Source organism: Mus musculus, chromosome 11, assembly GCF_000001635.26.
Source record: "Mus musculus strain C57BL/6J chromosome 11, GRCm38.p6 C57BL/6J".
Taxonomy (NCBI): Eukaryota; Metazoa; Chordata; class Mammalia; order Rodentia; family Muridae; genus Mus; species Mus musculus.
In genome coordinates, this window is record NC_000077.6 from 45,824,012 (window position 1) to 45,837,626 (window position 13,615).

The following is a 13,615-nucleotide window of genomic DNA, read 5'->3' on the forward strand; positions in this document are numbered from 1 at the left end:
AGCTGTCTGCTCATTCTTGGGCCCTGTGATGGTTTGTATAGACTTGGCCTAGGGATTGGCATTATTTGGAGGTGTGGCCTTGCTGGTTGGTGTAGGTGTAGCTTGCCAGAGTAGGCTTTAAGACCCTTGCCCTAGCTGCCTGGAAGCCAGTCTTCTCCTGTTTACCTTTGGATCAAGATATAGAACTCTTAGCTCCTCCTGCACCATACCTGCCTGGGTGTTGCCATGCTCCTTGCCTTGATAATGGACTGAACCTCTGAACCTGCAAGTCAGCCCCCAATTAAGTGTTGTCCTTTATAAGAGTTGCCTTGGTCATGGTGTCTGTTCACAGCAGTGAAACCCTTACTAAGATCCACTTCTACCATAACAGAGGGAGCAAAGCACAAGCTGCTGGATACAGAGCAGGGGCTGTTTCTCCCTTCTCAACTTTGGTAAGCATTTCAGCACAGGCACAGAACCGAAAAGTTGTGGAGGTACGTTTTCCCAAGTCCACACAGACAGTAAATTCCCCGGGAGTTGTCACCCTGTGCTTACTTTGCCACCCACATTATACACTGTGAGGTTACCTCTGATGGTGATTTCCCCCATCTGCATTATCATATGCTGTTATTTATTGGAAGTTTCTTTTGTGGTCAATGTAGGGGCCACCCTTCATGAAGGGTCAACACAGCCAATTCAAAGGACGGGTCAGCGAGGAAAATGCAAAGAGTATTTGGCTTCAGCTCGTCATGACACAGGAATCTTGAGACTGAAGACTCTAAGAGCCAGAGGGAGTTATCTGATTTATGTTTAGGTTTCATGAAACGAGAACAGCCTTGTTAGAAATGTGATTTGGACGAAACAGGAAGATCTAAAGGAGATAGACAGAGGGGGAAAACCCAGCCAGGGCTATATCTGTTCACCTGTCTCAAATCCTCGCTTACAGCATTCCTTCGCAGATGGGTCATACAACCTAGTACCACACAAAGTCAGTAGAAGGTCTTCCTTGGTTATTTGTTTGTTTGTTTGTTTGTTTGCCTTTCTTTGGAGACAGGTCACTATAGCCCAGCCTGGTCTTGTACTCACTTTATAGCCAAGGGTGCCCCTGAACTCTTGATCCTTCTGCCTTTACTCCCCGACTGCTAGGATTACAAGTGTGCACCATCATGCCTGGTGTTTGCAGTACTGGGTTTTTATCTGTGTTAAGCTAACATTTGACCAACTGAGCTGCATCTCTGGCCCAATATGTAAGTTCATGGTGATAGTTTCTTTTTTTAAAAAAAAATTTCTTTTAAGATTTATTTATTATAAGTACACTGTAGCTGTCTTCAGACACACCAGAAGAGGGCATCCAATCTCATTACAGATGGATGTGAGCCACCATGTGGCTGCTGGGAATTGAACTCAGGACCTCTGGAAGAGCAGTCAGTGCTTTTAACCACTGAGCCATCTCTCTAGCCCCCCTTTTAAAACTTTTCATTGGTTCTTTGTGAATTTCACAACATGTACCCCAATCCCCCTTATCTTTCTCCTCCCCTCATACCCACTCTCCACCCTTTCAACTTCTCCACAACACACACACACACACAGAGAGAGAGAGAGAGAGAGAGAGAGAGAGAGAGAGAGAGAGAGAGAGAGAAAGTCTCATCATGGAATCTGTAGTGTGTCACAGTATGCCCTTACAGTACACCCTTTTGTCCACACTTCTTTGCTTGCAAATGTCCATTGCAATGACTCCTCGGTCTGGTACGAGGCCTCTGGCTTCTGCTACACTATCAGTACTGGAACCTCACTGAGACTCTTCTCAGATACCTTGTTCTTGTCCTGCGTCATGGAGACCCTGTAGTTTTGGATCTGTAGGACCGGCCACTTCATGCACTCCAGCAGTTCATCAGTGGGGTAGATGTTGGGGTAGATCAATTCAAAGCCCTGGACCTGGGCCTGAGAGATATCTGAGCTGGTCAACCTGATGGATCTCCTGCTTTCCAGATCTCAGGGCAGCTCATCTGCAACCCCCATCCCCTCATCGCTCCATCTCCCCATCCCCCCATTCCCCCACCCACCCCCACAACCAGAGCCAACTCTACTCTGTTGCCCAGCTGAGGTGCAGGGCCCACTGTTCCACTCTCCAGAATGTTGCAGCCAGTGAAGGACATGGCCAGTTCTCCCCCCTCACAACCTCAGGGCCAGCTCTCCAGCCTGCCGTAGATCACAAGGGACGAGGGAGGGGAGGAATGCACCTCTCCCTGTCCACAGGAAGGCAAGACAGAGGTCAGAATAGCAATTGAGTTAGAGAAGAGGAGTTTTCTGATTTCTGTGAACTGTCTCGGGGAAGAGGAATTCCAGTATCAATGGCTTCCCATGAGGGACGACGGTGGAGGATGAGACAGGACAGAAGCACAGAAAGACACCCTAAGAGGAGTACTCTCTCCTGAGCCTCAACTTAAGCACTGTGTCAAGAGCTATGTACGCATCCATAACCTCACTTGGGTCTCACAACAGCCTACTGCAGTCACTATTATCATCCCCAATTCAATCACACCCACAGAGATTAAATTGCCCAAGATCACTGACTAATACTAATACGTGAAAGAACAATGTCCAAGGACACGGTGACCCCACAGCTGAAGCTTTGACCTTCTAGGATATAATCTTCCCCGCACATACAGCTTCTATCCAAATGGGCCTTTCTAGCACATCCTAGGTCCAGCCCGCACGCCTCGCAAGATTTCTTCAGTGAGCCAATCCGAAACATAAACCTCCTAGAGACACCCTACTCCCATAGGTCTGAGTCTCCTTAGCAGAATCACTCCCTCTCTGCCCTACGCAAATCATTCACTTCACACAAAAGCAATGAACCCTGAGCACTCTTGGGAAACAGTCTCCTGTCGTTTCTGCAGACTGGGTTTGTCTCCTCACTGTTATCCCTGAGTACCTCAGGCATTCTGTGATCACTGTCATAGTGTAGGACTGTATTTTCTGCTCATTTGTGAGAGCAAATAGGTAAACTGCCCAAGAGTCCCTTTGGTCTATAATCTCCTCGACATAAACTTTTTTCACTGTCTCTAGCTCCAAACACACTGCCTGGCCCGAGGCAGGTAGCCCATGAATGTTTGCGGGAGGAAGAAAGGGATGGAAGGAGGAAGGTCTCACAACAGGAATGGATTTAAAGCTGGGCATGCTGACCCTCTGTCTTTCCTATGATTTATGATGGTGGCACTAGGTGCTGTCAGTTACTGGGTGTCATGGGGTAACCCTTTGTCAACAGCAGCTAACTTTGGAGAGCTACAGACTCTCAATACAATTCTTCTGTAATGTCTATTTCAAAAGAGTTGCAAGAGGCTGAGTATCATGGCACATGCCATTAATCCCAGCACAAGAGAGACAGAGTCATGTTGGATCTCTATGGGTTCAAGGCCAGCCTGTTGGCATAGCAAGTTCTAGAACAGCCAAAGCTACATGGAAAGACCCTGCCCACCCCACCCCCAAAAAAGGAAAGAAAAAAAAAGGTTACAAGAGGATTTCAAATGTATTCATGATAAGGAAATGATAAATAGTGGATGGCAATTGATATGTTAATCATGTTGATTTGATTATTCTACAAAGCACATGTTTAACTGCATGTTTTTAAAATGATCACATGGCCAGCAAATAATAAAAATAAAAGCTTGAGTCACAGGCTCCAGTTAAGAGTCAGAAAGGTTAATCGTACACTACCTAGTGACACTCTAGTTCAAAAAATAAATCACCCATAACAGATAAGAATTAATTTTTATGCCGGGCATAGTGGCACACACCTTTTAATCCCAGCACTCGGGAGGCAGAGGCAGAGGCAGGCAGATTTCTGAATTCGAGGCCAGTCTGGTCTACAGAGTGAGTTCCAGGACAGCCAGGGCTATACAGAGAAACCCTGTCTTGAAAAACAAAAACAAAAAATAGAATTAATTTTTACAGAGAATTTCATATTTTCTTCCAAGTAGTCAACATGCACATATACTTGTATATAAGTATATAAGTATATAAGTATATATACAAGCATAAAAGATTAGTCAACACATTGAAATTTATTTACATGTAAATAATTTTCTTACTGTTTTACATTTTAAACATTTAAAATGTATTTATATTTTTGGTATTGAAAGGAAATAAAACTTGAGACATGTGATTTATGTAATTTATGTCAAATAGCCCAAAAAGTTGTTTGTGAGCTTTAAAACCTGGGGCTGAGAACATAGTAGAACAGGCCGGGACATGCCCGGGCAGGCCCATCGTTACTTGTCCTGACTGGCCTGGTACCTCCCTATCTCCCGCCCTTCTGACAGTCTGTTGATGTTTAAATGGACCAATCATGTAAAACCGCGCCAATTCCTCCCCCAGCCCCACCCCTTTTCTATAAAAACCCCTAGCTTCCAAGCGTTGGGGTCGAAACCACTGTCTCCTGTTTGAGATATGTTTCAAACCGGAGCTCTGCCATTATGGCTCCACCATGTGGTCTACACCTCTGTCTCCTGCGAGAGATATGTGTCGGCCTGGAGCTCCGTCATTAAACTACCTCATGCTTTTACATCAAGATGGTCGTCTGTTCGTGATTCTTGGATGCGAGCCGAACGGAAATTGAGTGGGGGTTTCCCCACTAGGTTCTTTCAGTATCTTTTGTTTCTCTAAGACGCGCTGTAGCCCAGGCTGCCCTGGAACTCACTGTGAGGCCCAGGGGCCTTCAAACTCATGGCATCTCTCATTCCTCAGACTCCTGGGTGATAGCTTTACAGGCTTAATACACTACATCTTGCCCCATTTATGTTTTTTTTAAATTGGATCATATACTGCTAAAACCTAATTCTTTTATATCAGTATTTTCAACCTTCTTAATGCTGAGACCCTTTAATACAGTTACTTATGTTGTGGTGACCTCCAGCCATAAAATTATTCTCATTGCTACTTCGCAAGTGTAATTTTTCTATAGTTATGAATCATAATGCAAACATTTGTTTTCCAATGTTCTTCAGGGACCCCTGTGACAGGATAGTTCAACCCCAAAGGTGCCAAGACCCACAGGCTGAAAAATCACTGTTTTATATATAATAATAGAGTATAAACAGAGTCTAATATGAAAATTCTAGAGAGCAGCGCCTTGGAGGTCCCGTGGATCTGTGTCTTGCTTCAACAGTGTTTGAACGGAACAGACCCGGGGATTCCCACTGTACTCGCTTCCAGCCGCCTTTACAAGTCTCTCCAGTCGCAGCCTCCGGGACCATCTCCTCGCTGCCTTCGGCTCCTAGGACCAGTCTGCACCGTCTCTTCGCGGTTAGCTCCTACTCCGGATCAGCCATGACCTCTCAGATTCATCAGAATTATTCCACCGAGGTGGAAGCTGCCCTGAACCGCCTGGTCAACTTGCACCTTCGGGCCTCCTACACCTACCTCTCTCTGGGCTTCTTTTTTGATCGGGATGACGTGGCTCTGGAGGGCATAGGCCACTTCTTCTGCGAATTGGCCGAGGAGAAGCGCCAGGGCCTGGAAACTCCTGGAGTTTCAGAACGATCGCGGGGGGCCGTGCACTCTTCCAGGATGTGCAGAAGCCATCTCAAGATGAATGGGGGTAAAACCCAGGAGGCATGGAAGCTGCCTTGGCCCTGGAGAAGAACCTGAATCAGGCCCTCTTGGATCTGCATGCCCTGGGTTCTGCCCGCGCGGACCCTCATCTCTGTGACTTCCTGGAAAGCCACTTCCTGGATAAGGAGGTGAAACTCATCAAGAAGATGGGCAACCATCTGACCAACCTCCGCAGGGTGGCAGGGCCACAACCAGCGCAGACTGGCGCGCCCCAGGGATCTCTGGGCGAGTATCTCTTTGAGCGCCTCACTCTCAAGCATGACTAGGAGGCCTCTGTGCCTTCCAAGGGGCTCCCCCCTCTGCTCTGCACCAGCCCGCCCTGGGACCTCCACCTGAATGAACCTCTCAAGCCACTAGGCAGCTTTGTAACCGCCCTGGAGCCTCTGTCAAGTCTTGGACCAAGTAAAAATAAAGCTTTTTGAGACAGCAAAAAAAAAAAAAAATTCTAAAATTATTTTAGTGGCTATACTAAAATTATTCTAAATTTCATTATCTAATCAATTCTTTTCTGTTGTCCAACTAGACCACATTCAATGATTTTAGCTGTACTCATTGTCCCTGAACTTGAACAGATATGCTTATTTTCTGCTTTTAATCTCCACACTTACTTTTCTTTATGAGAGAGATGCTCTCACATAGCTCAGACTGGCCCTGAATTCTCTGTATGATCAGGGTTGACAACTGACTCCTGACTCACTGGCCTGCATCCAAGAACTGAGCTTACAGGCTTGCACCACCACACCCAGCCTCTAATTGTTCCTTGCCATGAGTCCACATAATGAAAAGTAGCCCTCCAGCAGTACCTGCAGCCTATAAAAGGTCTCCCTCTCATACTTTAAGATGGGAAAACCAAATTATACCATGCTGCCCAGTTTCCACTCTACCTGATGATTGCATGGGCCACTTAAAAGCTCTCTAAGTAATAATTTTATTAGCTTTAAATTAAGAAAACCACTGGTATCAGGTCACGAGTGACTCAGATGCAGGGCTGGAAAGATGGAGAAGGAGCCCTAGATTGAAATATCTATAGGAAAAAAAAAAAAAAAAAAGCTCTCCCTGAATGTAGATTTATCCTGGGTCCAGATGTTAGACATTACACAGACAACAAGTGAAAGTCTTTCTAGATTCTAGACATTATACAGGTTCAAGGAAGCGAATGAATTTCAAGATCCAGTGAACAGCTAGCTGTGTAAGAAACTAGACAGGAAAGGGGGGGCGGGACTCCTAGGGAAAACAAAAAAGCTTCCCTGAAAAAGGCCATTCACGGCACTATGGTAAACTGCTTGAATAGGGTTCTCACACCAATTATAGAGTAAGAAATACAAACAGCCAGGACTGCACATCATCACCACAATACTGGAGCAGCCACGATTCTGGAGCAGCCTTCTTGGGCTTTTGGCATGTCTGGAATGGACCTGGATGTCTCCCAAATACATCTTCAAGGAACTTGGGGGAAACCAAAATATGTAAGCTACACTAGAGGGGCCTATCGTATGTGCTATAAGCTAAAAATAACAGGGACTGCATGTCTGCACTTCACTGCAGTGGAAAGGGGGGTGTGACTTGGCAAATCCAGATCAACTCGGAGTCCTTTCTGAGCCAAGTGTTTTAGGGAGGAGATAGATGTTTATAGACAACTCCTTTTCCCCCCCCCCCCCCGTTGAGGGGCGAGGAGGGCAATTTAGAGGATGTTTCATGCAACGGTTTCTAAAGTCAAAGTGTATAAGCAGCACATGAGGCCTTCCATCCTGAGTAAATAAACATTAAGTAGGCAACTAGGGAGTAAAATTGTTAAAATAGATGTACAGCACCAGCAGGCCCTATTGGTGTCTGAATGCGAGGAGACCTTTTCCGTCATAATTATTGCATTTCTGTTCTTGCCAACGCAGGATTTTGGAAGGTGGAGACAGGTTATACCGGCGTAGCTGATCTTTGGGATCTTGTAATGAAACTCTCCGGCATGCCAACTGTTGAGTCAAACACCTGACGATCCTGAAATGGGGCAAGTGGAAAGCCTTACTCAGCAACAAATCCCAGTGTAGTGTTTCACAGAAGAGGAAATGAAAACCCAAGAAGACGATACGCCTTTTTGAGAGTGGCAAAGCGGCCCTCTGGCAGAGCCAGGGTGTGAACCCAGCCTGGCCTTGGCGTTCACGTTCACCCGGTGAGATCGTCCATCCAGTTAACCCTGTTTTCTCGCATGGCCCTGCCATGTCTATGACCTCATCTGTAGTAAGATCTTCTCAGCAAGGACAGCATCAAGAATATGTTCCTTTACTGACTCTGTTTGTTTGGTGTGAGTGTGTGAACATGCTTGAGTCATGGCTTGTAAGTGGCATGGTGAGAGTTGGCTCTCTACTTCCTTGTGGGTCACAGAATCAAGACTGTCAGCCTTGGCAGTGAGTGACTTACCCACTGAGCTATTGTATACATTCTTTTAATCAGTGCTGCTTACGGCCCGTCCAGGCCTTTGCCAAGCATGCACTTGTAAATGTGTTCTGCATGTCCATGTCTATTTCTAAATACAGGTAAACAGATGCTTCATAGAGAATAGGCAAGCTGGTAAAGACACCCAAAGGGATCCCACAGCAAGTGCCACTGAAGGCAACATTACTGTAATAGGAGAAGGGTGTCTGGGTATGGGGGACGAGGCTCAGGAGCAGAGCATTCATCTACTATATAGGAAGCTCCAGTCCACAGCTAGAACAATTTCAATCACGGAAGAAAATAAGTACAAAATCCCCAAGCCAATGATTCCATGTCTAGACTCTCTTCTGTCTCCTCATTGGCAGCATCTATAAAACCTGGCTAGAAAAGATGGAGGTTGTACATTTAAACAGTAGAAGGCTAATTAGAGAAGATTATAGTCAGAGGTGCCACCAAGCCAGGACCCTGGATGACTAGCAAGCATCAGAAGGGAGGAGCCAAGAAGGCACAGATCCAGCTGTATAGGAAGATACCTATCTGACCATCACATGAAAAGAGCTAAGTAGAGAAAAGCAGGTCAACTATATTTTTTAAAAAGTGCATGGGAACGTACAATGGGCAACTTTAAAAGAAATGCAAATGACTTCTAAACACACTGTATGTCAATCTTAAAGCACAGGTTGTGACACACATCTGTAATCTCCGCACAGAAGAAGATAATGAATTCAAGGCCAGCTTGGATTACCCAAAGAATCTGAGGACAGCCTGAATTTCATGAGATATGGGGGTCGGGGGCAAAGAGAAAATGAGAATTATTAACAAAACAGTCAAAGAACTAACATATTTCATAAGACTGTGCAGAAATAGATCCTTCTCCTTTAATCCCAGCACTTGGGAGGCAGAGGCAGGCGGATTTCTGAGTTCGAGTCCAGCCTGGTCTACAGAGTGAGTTCCAGGACAGCCAGGGCTACACAGAGAAACCCTGTCTTGAAAAAAAGAAAGGAAGAGAGAAAGGAAGAAAGAAGGAAAGAAAGAGAGAGAGAGAGAGAGAGAGAGAGAGAGAAGAGAAGAGAAGAGAAGAGAAGAGAAGAGAAGAGAAGAGAAGAGAAGAGAAGAAAAGAAAAGAAGAGAAAAGAAAAAGAAAGAAATAGATCCTTGTACTCGTCAATGGTGAGAAGGCAAATAATACACCAGAGAGAAGAACCGGGCCCTGATACAGAATTTTTTTTTTTTTTAAGATTTATTTATTTATTTTCTGTCTGTGAGTACACTGTTGCTGTCTTCAGATGCACCAGAAGAGTGCATTGGATCCCATTACAGATGGTTGTAAGCCCATCATGTGGTTGCTAGGATTCAACTCAGGGCCTCTGGAAGAGCAGTCGGTGCTCTTAACTGCTGAACCATCTCCCCAGCCTCCTGAGACATCTCTCCAGCACCCAGAGGTCTTATTGATATTTTTTCCTTGACCCCAAAATCTCACTCCAAATACCTATTCCAAACCCGCACACACAAGAACAGGAAAGCTTGTCAGTGCTGTGCCGAGTGTTCCAGGGCTGTTCTGAAACACTAACCAAAAGCCTCATGGGGAGAAAGGCGTTTATTCCACTCAGGCAGAAACTCAAGCAGGAACCTAGAAGCAGGCACTGAGCAGGGAGAAGGGCTACTGACCAGCTTGCTGACTGGCCTGCTCAGCCTGCTTTCTTATAAACTCAGGACCAACTGCCCTAGGGGTAGCGCCACCCACCATGGCTTGGGCCCTCACACACCTGTCACTAATCAACAAAAGGCCTCACAGACTTGCCTCCAGGCCAATCTGATAGAAGCACTTTCTCAACTGAGGTTCCCTCTTCCCAGATGACCCTGGCTTGTGTCTCCTTGATAAAAGCAAAGAGAGTGGCAAACCAGGGCACTAGGAATAGTATAAGAATAGAAACAATCAAAATGTTTATTAGTAGGGAGCTGGCATAACTAATGTATGTATACATGAAGAGTCCTTGGGATGCTATGAGTACTCAAGTCACAACAGGAAAGCAAGACAGAGAAAGGTGGTTTCATTCAGCTGGTTCAAACATATTTGCACTTCCATGTACAGTACATTCATGAATGCATGTTGTCTGGCTACATATAGTGTGATTATGAATACCTAAAAATAGAATGCTGTTTGTTAGAAGGGAGGGACCAGGGTAGAAGGGATAAGATCTAGAGTTGTGACTATAACTTGAGATTTACCTTTCAGACACACAAACATTTTGCTGTTGTCTTTTGTCTTTCTGTGTGTGTGTGTGTGTGTGTGTGTGTGTGTGTCTGTGTGTGTGTTTCCAGGCTACCCTGGAATTCATCATGATCCTCCTGCCTCAGCCTCCGACATGAGATTGCAAGCATGAACCACCACACCCAGTTTTGTTTTGTTTTGTTTTGTTTTGTTTTGTTTTCTCAAGGACAGTGTTTCTCTATGTAGCCCTGGCTGCCCTGAAACTCCGTAGACCAGGCTGACCTCCAACTCAAGATATCTGCCTGCCTTTGCCTCCTGAGTGATGCGATTAAAGGAATGCCCACCACCACTCAGCCCAGTTTAATTTTTTTAAAGATAAAATAATGGCATTTTGGTACCTTTGTAGATCACTTATTTTTGAGATGCATATGGACAATATTTACAGGCACACAATGTGACTTAGGATTCATTTAAAGTCACTTAGTTAGGAGATGGTAGTATCTTAGCTAGGAGATGGTAGTATCTCTGAAACAAGAGCGGGAGTTCACTAAGCTTTATTATGTTTGAAAGTTTCCACAAATGAAAGCTTGTATGGGGCTGTTAGGTGACTCAGTGGAGAAAGGCGCTTGCTGCTAAGCCTAACAACCTAAATTTGAATCTTGGAAAACACATGGTAAATTTCTACAAGTTAGCCTCTGACCCCCATACATGTCTCAATTCTCTCTCTCTCTCTCTCTCTCTCTCTCTCTCTAATGAATGTAACTTAAAAAAAAACTAAGTTTATGAATACTTGAATGAATGAAAGAATGAATGAATGATTAAGCCATGCATCCCAGGGAGCTAGATTAGCAGATAGAGAAGAGTAACATACTGAAGGATCACAGTGAGAACTAGATTGTTAGAGAATGCTGGCAGCCCTGTATCGAGTGCCAGGCAGCTCTTAGGACAGGCACCTGGCAACATTATCCATCTCTCTTTACAGTCACTGAATGAAAATAAAGAAATAAAAAAGAGGACATGGCTGCTCCTAGATATGGTGGAGATAGTTAGTTTAGTGGAGATATGAGGGAGAGCATAGCCAGATGTGGAGACATCCGGGAAAGTGCAGACTGGACATGACCAGCAGTCTGAGCCAGGCCATGTGAGGAGAGTGGGAAGGGGATAGCCAGGAGACCAGGAGAACAAAAAGATAAAAGAGGGTAAAAAGGACCAGTGTGCCCCCAAACGACTGGATTATGTAGTGAATAGCAAGCAGTTAAAGGAAGGACAGCTCAGTTTCTGGGCTGGAGAGTTCAAGGTAGAGGGCTGGGGTATACTAGCCATACATTTTAGCAGAGAGGGACTGAGGGATACTGGCAGGACCTGGTGGCCAGAGTCTGCTTTGATATGTTAATAGGACCTCAGCTCTTTGTTCCTGGTTTGAGACCTAACAGTAACTAAATATCTATTGCCAGTTCACCTTTATTCAGTCAGGAGGCAGGGAGGAAATTAAGACTGCCACATTTACAACAAAGGAATCTAATAGTTGCCAAAACCCACAAGCAGGAAAAGAACTGAGGCAGACCTTGTATGCCCTTTACCTTACCCCAGGCTGACTGTTAAAAGGCAGGAACTGATAAAGGAGAGTAAATTGAAGGCAGACCTTTGAATCAAGGGAGAAGGGCCTCACTGGCTAACTAAGGTCAGCTTAGAGGAAGAGTGGTGGCCTGATGTGCCTAAATCCTTAGGTTGATCCTCAGCCTCACAGAAAGGGGGAGGGTGAAGACAGAGGCAAGGAAAGGGGAGGGGCTGGTGAATGAGATGTTCCGGGTAGCCCAGACTAAGCTCTAACAAATGTTGCTAAGGGTAACCTGAAATTCTTGGTCGTCCTATGTCTGCTGCTCAAGTGCTAGGATTACACGGGCGGCACCTGCTTCAGTTCAGCAAAACTGTTTGTTTTTAAGACAAAAAGCACTTAACAAGGCCCTCCTCCAATGGTGTGCTTGTGGTCACATTTGTTCTGAGCACTCTCTCTTCATCACTGAGATGTGCTATAACGATGGCAGGAAACTAAAAGAAATAATAAGTGTATGAGAAGTGTGTGTGTGCATGTGTGTATGCTGTGTGTGCTTGTGTGTATACTGTATATGTTGTGTTGTGTACGTGTGTATATGTTGTATGCATGTATATATACCATGTGTGTATATGTGTATGCATGTATGCTATTTATGCATGTGTGTATGCCATTTGTTCGTGTGTGTATGCATGTATGCTATGTTTGCACGTGTGTATGCTGTAGTGCATGTGTGTACGCATGTATGCTATGTGCACATGCATGGATGCTGTGTGTGCATGTGCATGTGGAGATCAGAAGACAACCTTGGGTGCCTATCCTCAAACGTATTTAAGGCCGGATCTCTTGCATGTGTCACTCAAGCTGGTCTTCGAGCTTCTAGAGAAAAGCTCTTACCCACTTAATATAGGAGTCAGGAATTGCAGATTTGTCACCACTCTGCTTTCCAAAGGGCTCCAGGGATTCTATCTTGGGTCCTGTGCTTGCCATGGCAGGCCATCTCCCCAGCCCATGCTCTTGTCTTCAGTTCTAAGATCCAAGGTTCTCTTCTACAGCAAAAGGACACTTCTCAGGCAGGACTCCAATGCACTGTGCATCTCAAGGTAACACAGGGCTTCTTTGTCTGTAGAGCATGTTTTAGTGCTGCTATAGTTTTCACTGATGTTTTTCATAACATAGGGAAGTACACTCCATATCAGGATTCCATCATGACACATAAAAGTTTCAGCTCATGGGGCTGAAGCCCTTGGCCCCTGTGACACTCTCCAGGTACTCATTAAGCAAGCTACTGGAATGTCACTTCTCGGGCTAGATTTTACCTCCCTCTCCAACATACGGGAAAGAGCTTGTCCCTTCCAGAAACATCTTGATTTTGCTTCTTTGAGCTGTTTATTCTCTGGCAACAGATCGCTCTGAAGATCTGGAGAGGGAGGAAGGTGAAGAGAGGGGTCTGACAAGAGAAACAGTTCTTCCTTCTTTCTTTCCTTCCTTCCTTCCTTCCTTCCTTCCTTCCTTCCTTCCTTCCTTCCTTCCCAGAGTCCATATAGTTAACCCTCACCACAACCCTAGGTGGTAAAATTATCTCCATTTCACGGGTAAGGAAGCTACAGCTGATAAGAAGCTGTATGTGTGCATAGTTGTGTTGTTTTCAACAGTCAGGGAAGGGCTGGATATGTAGCCCTGACTGACTTGGCTCTTGATATGTGGAACCTACTGGCCTCAGCTTGCTGAGTGCTGAGACAACCGGCACATGCCACCCCATCAGGCTATGTTTACACTTTGCTGAAGGGAGATGCTAAAGGCAGTTTCAGAATCTGGGATAAATCAGGTCA

At 45.3% G+C, this 13,615-nt stretch overlaps 1 long non-coding RNA gene and 1 pseudogene across 1 annotated transcript in view; both read left to right on the forward strand.

The window, feature by feature from the left end:
- Positions 1–13,615, forward strand: part of F630206G17Rik (RIKEN cDNA F630206G17 gene) — a 34,798-nt gene that overhangs the window by 15,929 nt on the left and 5,254 nt on the right. The window contains exon 2 of the long non-coding RNA NR_045876.1: positions 7,482–7,756. This is a non-coding gene — a long non-coding RNA (RIKEN cDNA F630206G17 gene). The remainder of the gene's footprint in view (positions 1–7,481; positions 7,757–13,615) is intronic.
- Positions 5,100–6,035, forward strand: Gm12164 (predicted gene 12164; annotated as a pseudogene).